The sequence below is a fragment of the Quercus suber genome, unplaced genomic scaffold (assembly GCF_002906115.3).
Source record: "Quercus suber isolate HL8 unplaced genomic scaffold, Cork oak 2.0 scaffold_132, whole genome shotgun sequence".
Classification (NCBI taxonomy): domain Eukaryota; kingdom Viridiplantae; phylum Streptophyta; class Magnoliopsida; order Fagales; family Fagaceae; genus Quercus; species Quercus suber.
The window spans coordinates 115,329-130,259 of NW_027069595.1; positions in this window are offsets into that span (position 1 = coordinate 115,329).

Genomic DNA, 14,931 nt, shown 5'->3' on the forward strand with positions numbered 1-14,931 from the left:
TAAATTGGGAAGGACCTACCGGGTTACGGCATTGCAAAGGAAATGAACCTACCATCTAGAGACACTGGACGGACGGAAGCTACCACATCCATGGAATGCTGAACATTTATGGAAGTACTACCAGTAGGGGCGACGACACAAAAAGCAACAATTTTTTGAGTGACGCCAAGACCTATCGATTACCTTTTCAAGTATTTACTACAATAAGCCCAAAGGGCAGTTTTTCTTTTCCTACTTAAGTATTTGCTACAATAAGCCCGAAATGGGCAGATTTTGTTTTCAAATTACTTTTTATATAGATGCATGGCAATAAGAGGAATTTACTTAGAACTACTGAAGTTTCTACTTACGAATATGAGGTCATTAAAGATTGACAAATTGACCGTCCACAAAGTGGACGGGATCAAAAAGCTGACGGTCTAAAAGACTGGTCAAATCCAGCTCTCAAACTGACGGTCTAAAAGACTGGTCAAATCCAGCTCTCAAGCTGACGGTCTAAAAGACTGGTCAAAGACCACAACCATCTCAGCTCTCAAGCTGACGGTCTAAGAGACTGGTCAAATCCAGTCATTTCAGCTCTCAAGCTGACGGTCTAAAAGACTGGTCAAATCCAGCTCTCAAGCTGACGGTCTAAAAGACTGTCAAGACAACCACCTCAGCTCTCAAACTGACGGTCTAAGAGACTGGTCAAGTCATCACTTCAGCTCTCAAGCTGACGGTCTAAAAGACTAAATATGGTCAAGATCACAATCATCTCAGCACTCAAACTTACAATCAAAATTAAAGAACTGAGGGAGAAGTGACTAAACCGACGGTACAAAAAAAATCAAGTCCACAAGATGGGCAAAACGACAAAATTGACGGTCTAAGTAAAGACTGACGGAGTTCGTGAGCCAATTACGTCAGCCATTAGGCTGACGGTCTTAAAAAGGTTGAATCTATCAATCCACAAATAGACAAGTCTATAAGGCAAATGACCTTGTCACGAGGTAACAAGATTTTGCCAAAAAACTTCTACAATCATTAAAGCAAAAAACTGACGGATTTGTGAAGCAGAAGAAACCGACGGTTTGTACAACTACGGTATACTAAACTAAAAGGCCCACAACCTGATTTCATGCTTTCAAATCAAAACACACAGGTTAAACAAGCCAAGCAAAAGTAACTACATACCAATGATCAAAAGCGACGGCGTCATAAATAATCGAAACCCAAAAAAGAGGCATTTAAAAAAGCTGTCAAAGTATTACATATTGGGGCCCAAGGGGCACTTAATAAAATTGTTTGCTAACAAAATTAAAAAAGGAAAAACATGAACTACAAAATAAAAATCCGTCACTTAAAAGAACTCTCTACGCAGCAAAAGGGTCCTCTCCGTCAAGCAGCACCACAGAGGGGCATCGGCAGTTGTTGGAGGTTCGCAGCAGGTTGGGCCAAGACAACTCCATTACCTCCATGTGGGGGGAATCGACCAAGTCGTCAGCACCAGCAGTGACGGCATCAGTAGCAGGCGTCATAGGCTGAGCATCGTCCAGGGTAATCCCAGATAGGTCCAGTTCAGGGAAAGCTGACGCGACCTGTTTGAGACAGTCATCGAATCCTGTGCCATAATAAGCACCACAAGAATCGATGAAGGAGTCTGACGCTTTGAATTTCTCAACGGCGTCAGCCCCTGCCGTCTCCAACTGACCACGAAGGGTCGTCAGCTCTCCCTCTAGCTCGCCCTGCTGACGGCTCGCCTCTTCCAATTTCTCCTTTACCTCTTTCAGCTTGAGGTTAAGTGTGCGCACGCCTCCTTATACTGAGCTTGCTGGTCTCGCATATTAGAATTATGCTTGCTAATACGAGTGACGACCCCCTCCTTGGCCACGCACCGTTCCTGCAGCGCCTTCACACGAACCAAAGCCTAGAAAAAGATATAACCGTCAGTTATCAAAAAGAAAAAAGTTAGGCACGTCAGTCAAAAAGAAAGAGGTAAAGCTGACGCTTACCCGCGAGAGGTCGAACAGGGCCGACACCCCAGTTCTTCCGTCCCTAGCTGAGTGCAAGGATCTATATCCGTCGGTCTTATGAGTGCTCCGATGGCCTCGACGGCAAAATTCTTGTGCATCAGCAGGCTTTGGGGTCCCTGCAGGACGGGACCAGAAGAGGTCATAATACCCTTCCCGGCTCCATGGCCCGACGTGGGGGAGACTTCGCGGGAGTGACGGTTGGTCTTTTCGACGGACGAAAGACCACTCCGTCAGATTTTCTCTTCTGGGAGCCCTTGGCGACGGATTGGGGGGCAGACGTAGACGTCGCCTCTCCCTTCGCCTTCTTCTCCTCCTTCTGACGGGCAGCAGCGGCCCTGATCCGTTCCTTAGCAACATCCATTTCTGTAATAAAAAAAAAAAAAAAAAAAAAAAAAAAAAAAAAAAAACGTAAGGGAAGCCGACGACTAGAAGTACAAAGACTGACGAATAGGTCAAAAAACTTACGTGACGGGCAAACTCTTCTAATCTACGAGCTTCAGGCGTCGGTTCGGGACCCCCACAGTACGTATGAAGAGTGTCGAGGGTAATCAAGTCCCGGCACGATCGCTCTTCTATGGGTATCTCCAAAACCCGACGGATGAAATCTTCCTGCTCGTCAGTTATTGATGGACGAGTGAAAGCTGAAAAAGAATAATTTGGCTACATTAGTATCTTTTCGAAAAGTAAAAAACTGACGAGGATAAAGGTGACGACTAAAACCTGACTCCCTAACAAACCCCCAAGTGTTGTCAAAACAACCAAAGGAAATCGTTTCCCACTCGTCCTGACGGCACACCCAATCCGTCCCCTCAACAAAAAAGAACCTACTCTTCCAGGCTCTATTAGAATCTGGCATCTCAAACACCAGCCTCAACTCCTTCTCCCTGACGGCGAAATGATACATCCCCTTTGAAGACGAAAGGTGCCGAGGTCTGTAGCAGTAGAAAAATTCATCCAAGGAAAGCTGACGGTGGCCTCCGCTTAGACGACCCCACAGCACCTCAGCACTAATAAAAATTCTCCACGAGTTTGGAGCAATCTGACTGACGGATATACCAAGAAAGTCAGCCAGCTGACGGTGTAAAGCCGTCAGAGGCAGTCTCAACCCGGCAGCAAACATGGCATCATACATGCCAACGTCTGCAGTTCTTCCCGTATAGCATTTCTCACCCTCCATAGGTAGACGGATAGGAATATGGTCAGGGATTTGGAAACGGGTACGTAATTCGTTGAAAATTTTAAGTGTCATTTTTGGAAGGAATTTATTCACAGCCCAGTCCTTGGGAAGGATGAAGGGACGACTACCTCCAGGACCTTCAGAATCCCCTTCACAAGACTCCTCGTCGCCTTCATCCCCGTCACTGTTCCCCTCTCCTAATCCAACCTCACCCTCTTCGCCTACTTCCTCCTCCTGGCCGCCGTTTCCCTGACTCCCTACTTCCTCGACGGGAACATGGGCTGACGTCTCCCTCTCTGACGACCAGGAGGAACTCTCAGACTCACTACTTGAGCCTGAATCTCTGCTTGATACTCATCAGGCATGCCGTGGACTTCTTATACCTATGTCCCCCAATGAAGTGTGTAGTGAATTGGGCGCTTAGCTCCTTGAAGGTGCTGATAGAGTTGGGCGTCAGCCGACTGAACCATATCCTTACGGGGCCTTTGAGTGTTGTGGGGAAGGCCCTGCACATAATCTCATCTGCTACCCCCTGAAGATGCATCAGGGTTTTGAAAGTTTCCAGGTGATCCAGAGGATCCTTCACCCCGTCATAGCTATCTATATTCGGCATGCGGAACTTGTGGGGCAGGGGGAAGGAGTTCACGGCCACAGTGAAGGGCGAATCGGTACGATTGACCAGATCGTCAAGATCACTGGAGACTCGCCCCTTAAGGGCGTTCATCATGACCTCCATCTGTTCCCTCATTGCCTGTATCTCGGCGGCAATATGTGGTGGAGTCGCATCCGTGAGGGATGGCATGTTCACGTGCTGTCTCTCCGGCCTGCTTGGGGCGTGGCTGCCCTCAGGTCTCTCCTGATTCCTATTTGGAGCGCTAGTTCCTTCCTGATCTTTTGGTCGGTCATTTAGTGCTGCATTCTTCTGGCGCAGCTGTTCCTCCAAGTCGAGGTTCTGTTTGGTGAGGCGCTCTACGGCGGCACTGAGGGTCCGAACTTGTCTCTCGAGGGCAGTCGTGGGTTGTTCCTCTCCTTGTGCGTCATTAGTAGTCGCCATTGAGCGAGTGAGTACCATGCAACCCTTTAGTCTAGGAAACGATAGTATGGCTTAATTACGACGTCGTTGCGTTTTCCCACAGACGGCGCCAACTGATGATGCCGGAAATCTCACTAGTGAGTTGCACGATGCTTGTACGCTCAAAACGACACCTGCACAACAAAAAAGAGAAGATCTAACAGAGAGCACCGGTGTGGTGCCGGCCAAATACCCTCCGAAGGTCAAGTTAGAACTTCTTTCAACTCTAGAGTGCTAGAAAGGGGTTAATGATGCGTACCTTGATTTGTGAGGGTATTGGGGCTTTTATAGTAGTAGAGGATTGACCTTTTTCCTTGGAGCAGAAGTCTTTTCCTTATAGGACTCCTCATTAGAGTAGATTGCGGGATCCTTTCCTTATAGGACTCTGATACTGGGCGTGGAATACAAGCAACTTCCCTATTACCCATGCGTGGTGACCAAGTCATGGTTTTCATAGAACCGTCGGCCTTGAAACCGTCAGCTTGCATTCTCCCCTTCAGCCGAGTTGGCGTCAGCTTCTTGCTACACTGAGTAGCCCAGGAGCTTCGAATTGCTGTCGGTTAGACCTGGAGCATTCAGCCCATCGGTTTGTCTTGCTCCCGTCAGCATGCCTTCTTTCGTTACGTTAGCCCATAACGTCCGTCGTGACTGACCCGTCAGCCAAAGCAGGAGCTGACGGGTTAAGCTCATGGTACCTGCTATAATTCTTCCATATCATATATGTTCCACTGTCATGCATTTATAACTGACATGTTTAAGTAAGTCAGTGAGTGAGTGAGACTACTGGGGGGGGGGTGTTTATTTATTTTGAACTAATAATATAAAATAGGATTCTGAGTCTGTTTCATGATTGTCTTATATCATCGAACCAGGATAACTCATCGAGGCTTAGGCCAAACAAAGTTTTACTACAATCGACAAATATTACATATTGTTAATATCTGCTAGAAAAGGCGATTAAAGTTGCATTAGGGATGATGGGATTTGAAGTGAGGATCATTATGAGCCAACATGTCAATTAATTATATAAAAATAATGTTTGCAACTAGCTCAGCTAGAGATCACATTTGGACCATTTTGGTGAATGATGCCGTATGAGCTAAGCCATTACTTTTTTCTTTTTAATTTGCCATTGTATCCATAGACATAAGCAGCTTTATTTAGCTTTTGTATTCTTCTTAGGATTTTGTTAATGTGTGCCCTTAAGACACATATTATTTTTTATTTTTGATTTTTTTTTTTCAAAAATTAAAAAAATATTAATAGCTTTTTCAATTAAAAAAAAAAAAAAAGTTTCCAAGCCACTTATGTTGACTTAATCTTTACTTTGTACAAAGTGTAAGCTGTCTCCTGTATCCGTACACAACAGTGTTCTTTATGCAAAGTCTAAACTGGTTATTTACCGTTTTCCTGCAAATGGATTCGGGATAAATATTGCGTATCTCTGTGTTCTGACCATGTTTGCATGATGCTGGAGATGGGTTATGCAGAGGTAGAGGGATGGAAAAAAGAATGGAAGTCACATTCTTGAATCTTAGAAAAGGACCCTCGATAGTTGGGACGTTCAAATTATGACCCTTTGCCTCCAAACGGAGATATTTGGGGTTTATTTTTAGAAATCAAGAAATCAACTTTTGTAGATCTCTCTTTAGTTCCTTGTACATGGATACCAATGCCACATACAAAAAGGAATATAACCCTTTACCATAAATGGAGGTATCTTAAGTAATAGGTGTTATATTGTTTTAATGAAAAGTTAATCTTGTATGGGACGCCAAACAACCTTTTTTTTTTTTTTTTTTTTTTTTGAACTCAACGATAGAGGATGTCATACAACATTTAAATGAGTGATAACTCACTTTTTCTCTTATTTACATTTTTGCTATAAGGGTGTTTATTGTCCAAAACTCTTCTAGCATTTGCCTATTTCCTTCTGTGTGTATAATCCTTTCATCCTACACACATCAAGTAATTATAAGGATGATCCCTTGGAGAGTGGCCCCAAGTTACTGACTAGAGTTTTCAAACTTGAATTCACATGAATCTCATGAGGTCTCTGAAGTTGCTAGGCCAACTTTTGGAGTTACTATCTCATTTATTTAACTAAGCATTTATTGCCACTTTATATGCAATTAGAGCATTACCATTGGGGGTAGTAAAAAAATTTATTAGGTACTTCAGGAGTAATGCTCCCCCTCTCACATGAGGGGTGGGTTTCATATGAGAGGGGAGAGTATTACTTTTGGAGTACCCAATAACTAGGGCAATCAAGCTAAAATTTGATCAACAAATTAAAAAACAAATACCTTGCAGTCGCAAGCTATAGTGCATAGCTAACACTAAAGTTTCATAAAATGAATTTTGTTTGGAAAAATTATATTTTTCCATGTCTTGAACTATCACATTAATTACACTTAACCCATTGAATTATCAAAATGCATGATTGACCCCCTAATTTCAAATTAAAATACGTTAAAGTTAACCTCCAGCTGTTTGTTTTGTTGTTAACTCTAATTGAATTTAGTATTAAAAGACCAATTATTTATTTTTATTCTCCGTTCTATTTAGACGAAAAAAATTAGAAATATTGGTAAAACATAAAGTAGAACACAAAAAGTGAGACAAATGATTTATATTTGCTTATAAATAACTCACTTGTGAGAACTCTTTTCACCAAGCAAGATTTCTTGTTGAACTTCTTTCCACAACTACCTCATTTCTTACATCCTTCTACTTGTTAGAGTTGCTATATTTTGCGCAACTTCTACCTTATAAGTTTGTATAAATTTGCAAGGTGTATAACGTTTGGTTAAGCTTATTGTATCTTAGGAATGACATGCCATTATCCTTTCCTCATCAATAATCTTACTAAGAGGGTACAAATTGTCTCAATAGAACGACTTGATATGTGCTTCAATCTCTATCACTCGCCTCATTATATAATTACTTTATACCATTATTTGGAAGTATCACTTTTCATATTCTCCAACAATAGTTGTGTATGGAACATCACTCTCACATGTACATAGGTCTATAATATATGCATGAATAACACATACATATGAAAGGCTTATGCTTTCTATGTAAGATATTTTTAAATACAATAAGAACCTTGTATCTGGTTTTCCATTCTTTTCAATTGTCTTGAAATGAGTGAGTTAATATGAGTACACAATTGTGAGGTATTGGCTCAAATGTGAAGGGGCTGTTGAGGTTGGAAAGACACAATATTACATATGAAAGGCTTATGCTTTCTATGTAAGATATTTTTAAATACAATAAGAACCTTGTATCTGGTTTTCCATTCTTTTCAATTGTCTTGAAATGAGTGAGTTAATATGAGTACACAATTGTGAGGTATTGGCTCAAATGTGAAGGGGCTGTTGAGGTTGGAAAGACACAATAATAGAAAGCGATAAATTTCAAACTCACTATTTTCGAAAGTCTCTTTCAATGTGTAAATACAAGAATAGTTTGTGAGATTGAGAAAGGTAGCGTGGAGGATATACTTGCGTGAGGTTCCTCTTTTTTGCTGGTGGGTTCATTGCTGAGTTTATATTTGCTCAGAGATGATTGAAAGCCAGCGCATGGATTCATCCCCTGAAGACAGTTTGTGCTGTGCTCGGTTGTTTGAAGGAGAAAGAGTTCCTCACCAGGACACATCTTTTGTCTTGACTGACAACAGTTTTGCAGACAAGGAGAGGGACTGAGCATAGAAACGGTTGATATTTTTATGTCATTATTTTTTTTTGGGTTTTTTAAACATATAAATGCTTTCTATCTTGTAAAAAACATCTCAGGAAATTATAGGATTTAGCTAAATACAATAATACACCTTCATTATTGTGAGCACAGAATTTATTGCGATGACTAAGAACCCGTTTGGTACGTATATTTAAATAACAGTCTTTAATTTTTTTAGAAATACATGTTGGTAAAAAAATGTATAAAAATGCGTATAATATTATTTGAAAATTGAAAACATGTATTTAAAATTATATACCGAATAGCCCCAAGAATTTAGAGTCAGGGCCAACATCAGTTCATTCAAAACATTACATTGATTGTAAAGCACTTAAATAATTAACATTTCTACTGACGCTCCCTGATTATCATCAGATCATGCTCTAGTTCAATTTTAGAATCAATGCTATCATCTGTATAAAAAAATGGGTACCCAGGTTGGTATTTAAGATAATGTTTTGAATGGACTTAATATTTTTAAGATAATGTTTTGAATGGACTTAATATTTTCGTTAGTTTATTTGAGTATTAGTAACGTATGCTCTTAAGGCATATGTTAGTAGAATTAAGGAGGAAAGACATATATTAGTAAACTATTTTAAAGAATTTTTTATAGGAAAGCGAAAAAGTGATTAATTTTTTGATAACTTTTTCAATTTTTCAGAAAAAGTTTCATAAAATGATGATTAATGTGTGCCCTAATTAAGGGCATACATTAACCGGATCTCTATTTAAAAAAAAAAAACCTTAGTTTATTTAGGTTATTATTTGATTCTCAAAAAAATATAAAAGTTTATTATTTTATTGAATAAAAGTGCAGTTATTGACTTATTTCTTATAATTTAAATGAAATTAAGATGAGGCAAAAGGAGAAGCCTAATTAGCTAGTTATCGGGTAAGTTCACGTTCAAGAGGGTGTGTGTGCTTGAGACTCCTTTGAAGCAAATAACAAATCTATAAATATATAAATATATATATATATATATATATATTTTAAAAGACAACTACCAACCCGTACCATTGAGAGTGGTGGTTTAATGGTCATTGGATTTACTCTCAAGTGGTTTGAGGTAGAGGTCCTAGCTTTGAATTCTACAATGGAAAACACTTGGAAAAAACCTCATGCCTCTGGCTCAATGTCCACTAGTGCTTTTGTGAGGCTGGGATAATAACTATGATTCACTAGTATTCTATAATTCTATTTGTTGTCTCGAACCTAATGAGTAGGATGCTATTATAGTGACGTCATGTAGGAAAGTTACTATGGTAGCTTCTTGCTACCATTTTTTTTAATATTATATATATATATATATATAAAATAAAGATTCTCAAAAAAATACTAAAACCAATGAAAAAATTGGTTGAAGAAGAATTAATTGAAAACATATTAAAATGGAAGGAATCAAATGAAAAAAAAAATTAAAAGAATAAATTCAAAACATGTTAAAATTGGAGGATATAATTTGTAAATTAACTTAAAATGGATTATACTTGAGGTGAAGTAACTTAAATAAATCCGATACATTTCTACTACTAGTTTATAATCATTAAAACTCTTTGATCCCATAAGACACCTCAGTAACCTTTTAAACCAATAGCGTGGTAGATTAAACTAAGACATTTAGGTTTACATCACGTCCCAAACTAATAAGTCTATCACCCAGATACTCTCACAAGGTTCCGACCATTAACATCTAACATCGCTTTTACATGTACCAATTATAATAGATAAGTCACCCCAAACCCAATCATTGTTAAAAAAAAGGAAATGACAAAAGTAGAGAATTGTTCAAGGAGGAGGGGAGCCACAAGTATGTGATAGGGTGAGGGTGGTGGGGAGCAAAGCAAGGGAGGTGGAGGGAGCACATGAAGTTGGGCCACACACAAAAGAAGAGAAGGAGAATGGAGAATGGAGAATGGAGAAAGGAGGAAGGAGGGCTCACTCACAGAGACAGTGTTAAAAGAGACAGTTGGTGACACCTCAAAGCACTCAACAGTCAATATCGTCTTGTGTATCAGCCAACAACAGGCCATTTTGCATTACAATGATTTGATAAGACTCACTCAGCTTCCTTGCACGTGCATTCCTAAGCTCTTATTAGCTGTCACTCCCAATCTCTGCCACATTTATATATATATATATATATATATATATATAAATATTTTCCCAACCATCCCAACCCATAACCTCTTATTAACTCCTCCCCATGCTTCCTTTGGGGAAGCACTGGTTAATAATGTTAAATTGTTACCTCCCTCTGTTTTTGTTTTTTTGGAAAGAATCAAAGTTTACTTGTCAAACAATACATTGGGCTTGGGATGAAAAATACTTTCTTTCTTTTTTTTGGGTTTACAACTAGAATTTGCTTCGGCTTAAGATGTTGTTGAGAGTGGTTGTGTTTGGACCATTCTTTAGGATGAAAATGAACGGCAGGGAAAGAATGGACTCACATCCTTTCTTGTTTAGATAGAGAAGGTATCTTATATCTTTGATATATCATATATGTAATATATCAATGATATATGTAAGGTCCATATGTTATGAGAGAGATATTACGGATAAATAAGATAATTATTGGTTTGAATGGATTTTAGAGGTATAGATTATAAAAAAAAAAAAAAATTAATCAAAAGTGGATGAAAATTCTAAATTATTGTTATCAGATATATTACATATATAAAAGATGATGATATAAATAGAATTATATATTTCTTTTATTTATAAACTGCAATAAGGACTAAGAGAAAGAGCTCCCAAATCTTTTTCATTCCATCCATTCCTTTCTAATTTATTTATTCTTTCCATTCCTTTACAGCTTGTTTAGATGGAGAAAAACCACTCCCTCTCATTTTGGAGGTGCCTTTAAAGAAATGAATGGTTTCATTCCATTTCCTCGCAAGCATTCATCCTGAAATTGAGAAGAACCTATGTAATTTCTATAGAAATTGATAGAGGAATGGAATACATTGCACGGGTTATAAAGAATAGAATGGAAAGCAACGAGATATTTAGATATATTTTGAAGTGTATTTGGTAGTATGCAGAAGAAAAAGAAAGCAAATGAAATAAATGTATAATTTTATCACTATGCTTAGCATATTTTACTTGTGTTTTAAAGAAATTTATGTAATATATAAATGTTCAAGTGTAGCATTTATTAATGTTGCTATACTCCTGTTGAGCCATATTAGTATATCATTTTGGTCTATTTTGGTTTACTTCAATCCATTTGGTTAATTTCAATTGTAAAATCTATTAGCATATAATTAAATGAGTTAATTTAATTATTTTGTCCAGATCTATTAGTGCATGACTTCATTTAAGATTCTTTTAAGTAATACTAATCAAACAATAAGATCCTTTAAATAATGCATAATGTTTTCATTTAAATTTTTAATAGTAAAAAGAGCATTTAAGGCACGTTTGGATTGCGTTTTGGCCATGCGTGTTTGCGTCTGGCTTCTTTTTTTTTTTTTTTTTTTGGAGAAGAGCATTTCAAGTTTGGCAGTGGGTCCCATGCACTGTTCATGGGATCTACAAACCTTTTTTTAACAAAAATTTCATTAAAAATAGGTCTCACAGCACTATTCACATATTTAAAAATTATTTTGCTACAATGTTTTTTTTTTTCCTTTTTTGGGAGAAGCGCATTTCAAGTTTGGCAGTGGGTCCTGTGCACTATTCATGGGACCTACAAACCTCTTTTTTCAACAAAAATGTCATTAAAAATGGGTTTCATGGCACTATTCACACATTTAAAAAATATTTTGCTACAATATTTTTAGTTTTTAGCAAAATAAGCGGTATCCAAACGCGCACTTAAACTATAATGTTTACTAACTAAAAAATTTACAAAATGAAGTTAGTACAAGTTATATTGTATGTAAGTTTTACAAATCTTTAGAATATATAAAAACTGAAGCATAACATTTACTTTTACTACACTATTTTGAGCCCCATCAACATAGAATTTCAGACTATTCAGTCCACTTTGGTCTAATTTAGTCAATTTCTATTCCATTTGCTCCATTTTAGTCCAATTGATCCAGCATGGTCTAGTTCAGTCCATTTTAGACTAATTGGGCCTTAAATTGATTCGTTTTGTAGTTTGCTTTTTTAGTTTCAGGCTCAAAATTTCATTTTTTTCTTCTTTAATTTTTGGGTTGAAAAGTATAAAATTTTATCCTATTTTGACAAAACTCTTTAGTTTTGGGATAAAAAATACAAATAAAATAGGTACTGGAAATTAGAGATATGGTCCCTAAAAGAATAATGAAAATGATAAATATTCAAAAGATTACCTTAAAAATTCTTGTTTAAATAATATAGCCATTATACTTATATTTGGAAAGAAAAAAAAATACAATTCTAAATTTATATAATAATTTAAACTCAATGTAACATGTTACATGTGTTCCTTGAAATGGAGGTGTACAATTTTTTTTTTAAAATTCTATAAAATAAGAAATTAATTTTAAATAACATATTCTTCATTTATATAAAATAATATTATAATTATGTAATTAATTTTTTTGATTAAATTACGTTTTCCTGGACGCCCGCCCTTTACCTGCCCGGCAGTATCTCGGAGAAGCACCGCTGCCGAGAACTATCGTGAGGGTGGGAACCAAGTTCCAACGCCACCCTCACCGCATCCCACTCCCACCTAACCACCCATTTACGATCGTTAATACTGGACCGCTAGTTGCACTTACTGGCAAGTAATTATGACGTCTCCACTAAACTATGGACTATAAATACAGGAAATATTAAGAAGAGGGGGTTGGAAAAATGGGCAGTAAAAAGAGTGTATGCAGAGAGTAAGCAGAGAGAGAAGGTGACCCAGACCCACGAGGAAAGAACAGAGAGGACGTTAAGTCTTAGCGAGAAGAACGACCCAGAGTAGGAAATCTAAGCCCACCATACAAATAAGTTGTGAGCCCAAGTGAGGCCCAGCCCAACGGGTTTCGGTATTGGGCGCGCACACACACATATATATATATATATATATATATATATTGTAGGGTCTTAGTTTGTAGCCCAAGCCCAAAAGGTATGTGATATGAGCCCAACAATCCCAATATAATAAATTTGTAGAGAGTGGGTGAAAGAGCTAGACTGAGTGATCTAAGCAACGTCTCATGCAGATCCCAAAGGATGAACAAGTATAAAAATACACGTGAAATTCAAATAAACTAATGTCCGAAGAGATAAATTAGTGTTTGAAAGGCTAATACAATTCTTAGAGCTCCCCTCCTCCCCTCCATACGAGGTTTCTTACATTTATATAGTTTTCTCTTAGACTATCTTGATTGTTTTCTTGTACTTCATCTAAATATTCACTTGAGTATATGTCCCATCAGGTATCTTCGTCGGTTCTTTTTGAGTGGCGGTAGTTGAAACTGCACTGTTTAGAAGTCTTCTCCACATTAATGCGGCCAGAAAAATTACTGCAATGCATTTAATATGGTGGTAGCAGCTTTTCCTTTAGATATTTATCTGTTCTTATTATCTCCATACGTGCCTGAAGTTTATCCTTATCATTGGATTTGCTAGGAAAGTCACTCAAATCTCCCCGGTATTTACTCGACCACTATTCTTTATGTCCGAGGAGAATACCCTCTTCGAACTATTGACTCACTCTTCAAACTATATTCTTTGATCATTTTCAGGTATACTTCTCCCACATGGGGTTCTTCTCAATCATCTTCTCCTCTTCGGACACACCTTAGTCTTCAAGTAGGGCCTTAGACCCAATACATAATTTTGAGCTTTTATCCTCACACACACACACACACACACACACACACACACACACATATATATATATATATATATATCATTGTATTGTTGTTGAATTTAAAAAAAAAAAAAAATTATATGTTCCATTATAAAAACTTATAAAATGAAAATATTTTAAATAACACAAGCACTATTTAACCTACAAATTTTACATTATATTCTTATAAAATGATTATATTAAATTTTTTCAGCATCGCGCAAGTTTGCATAGTAATAATAAAAATGCAAGTCTTATGTACAAAAATTTAACATTTCTGATGTTGCAGATTATTAATGGTAGGTAAAAAAATGATGTTTAGGTGGGCTCAAATAAGAATATAAAAACTTTTCAATCTAATGTTGTGAAAAATGTTATGAAATTTTTGTGTATTAGCATTACTTATAACAAAATGTATTTCTCCAAAATTATGAGAGAAATGGATCCTTTAACCCACCTTTTAGGAGGAAAGTATATATATGAATAGAATATAATGAAATGGGTTTCATGCTTTCTCACAAAACTCCCAAACAAATAATATTTGAAATATTCTTTAAAAATTCATTTTAATCCCTTTCATATTTATCCTCTCTTCCTCTCTTCCTCCCCTTCTCTCTTTCTTCCCTTCTCCCTCTCTCTCTCTCTCTCTTCTCTCTCTCTCTTGTTTAATTAACGGTAATTCACTTATCATGAATAAGGGACTGGTTGAGTTCGAATCCTGCTTACAAAAAAAAAGGTACTATTTTTGCTTGATAAAGAGTAATTGTCATGAAGCAGACATCATAATTTTAAATTCTATTGAATCATTTTAAAAGATTGCTAATATATAATGAGAAATACACATAAGGAAATCGTAAAATAAAAAATGGTATTTTTTTTTTCATTTATTCTTTTATAACTCCTTCCGCTGAAAAAGAAAAAGAAAAAGAAAAAAAGAATTAAGTTTTTTTTTTTTTCATTTTATTCTATCCAAGTATAATCTACCAATTCTATTTATTTTATACTAACTCCCACAGATAATTTTATTTTGTAAACCCCTAAATATAGGTAATAGACAGGTTGAGACCCTGAAAATCAGAGCTGATAGTGGGTTAGGAACTTAGGATAAAATAAAGTACTGGCAATGCACATTGAACCAATGAATTT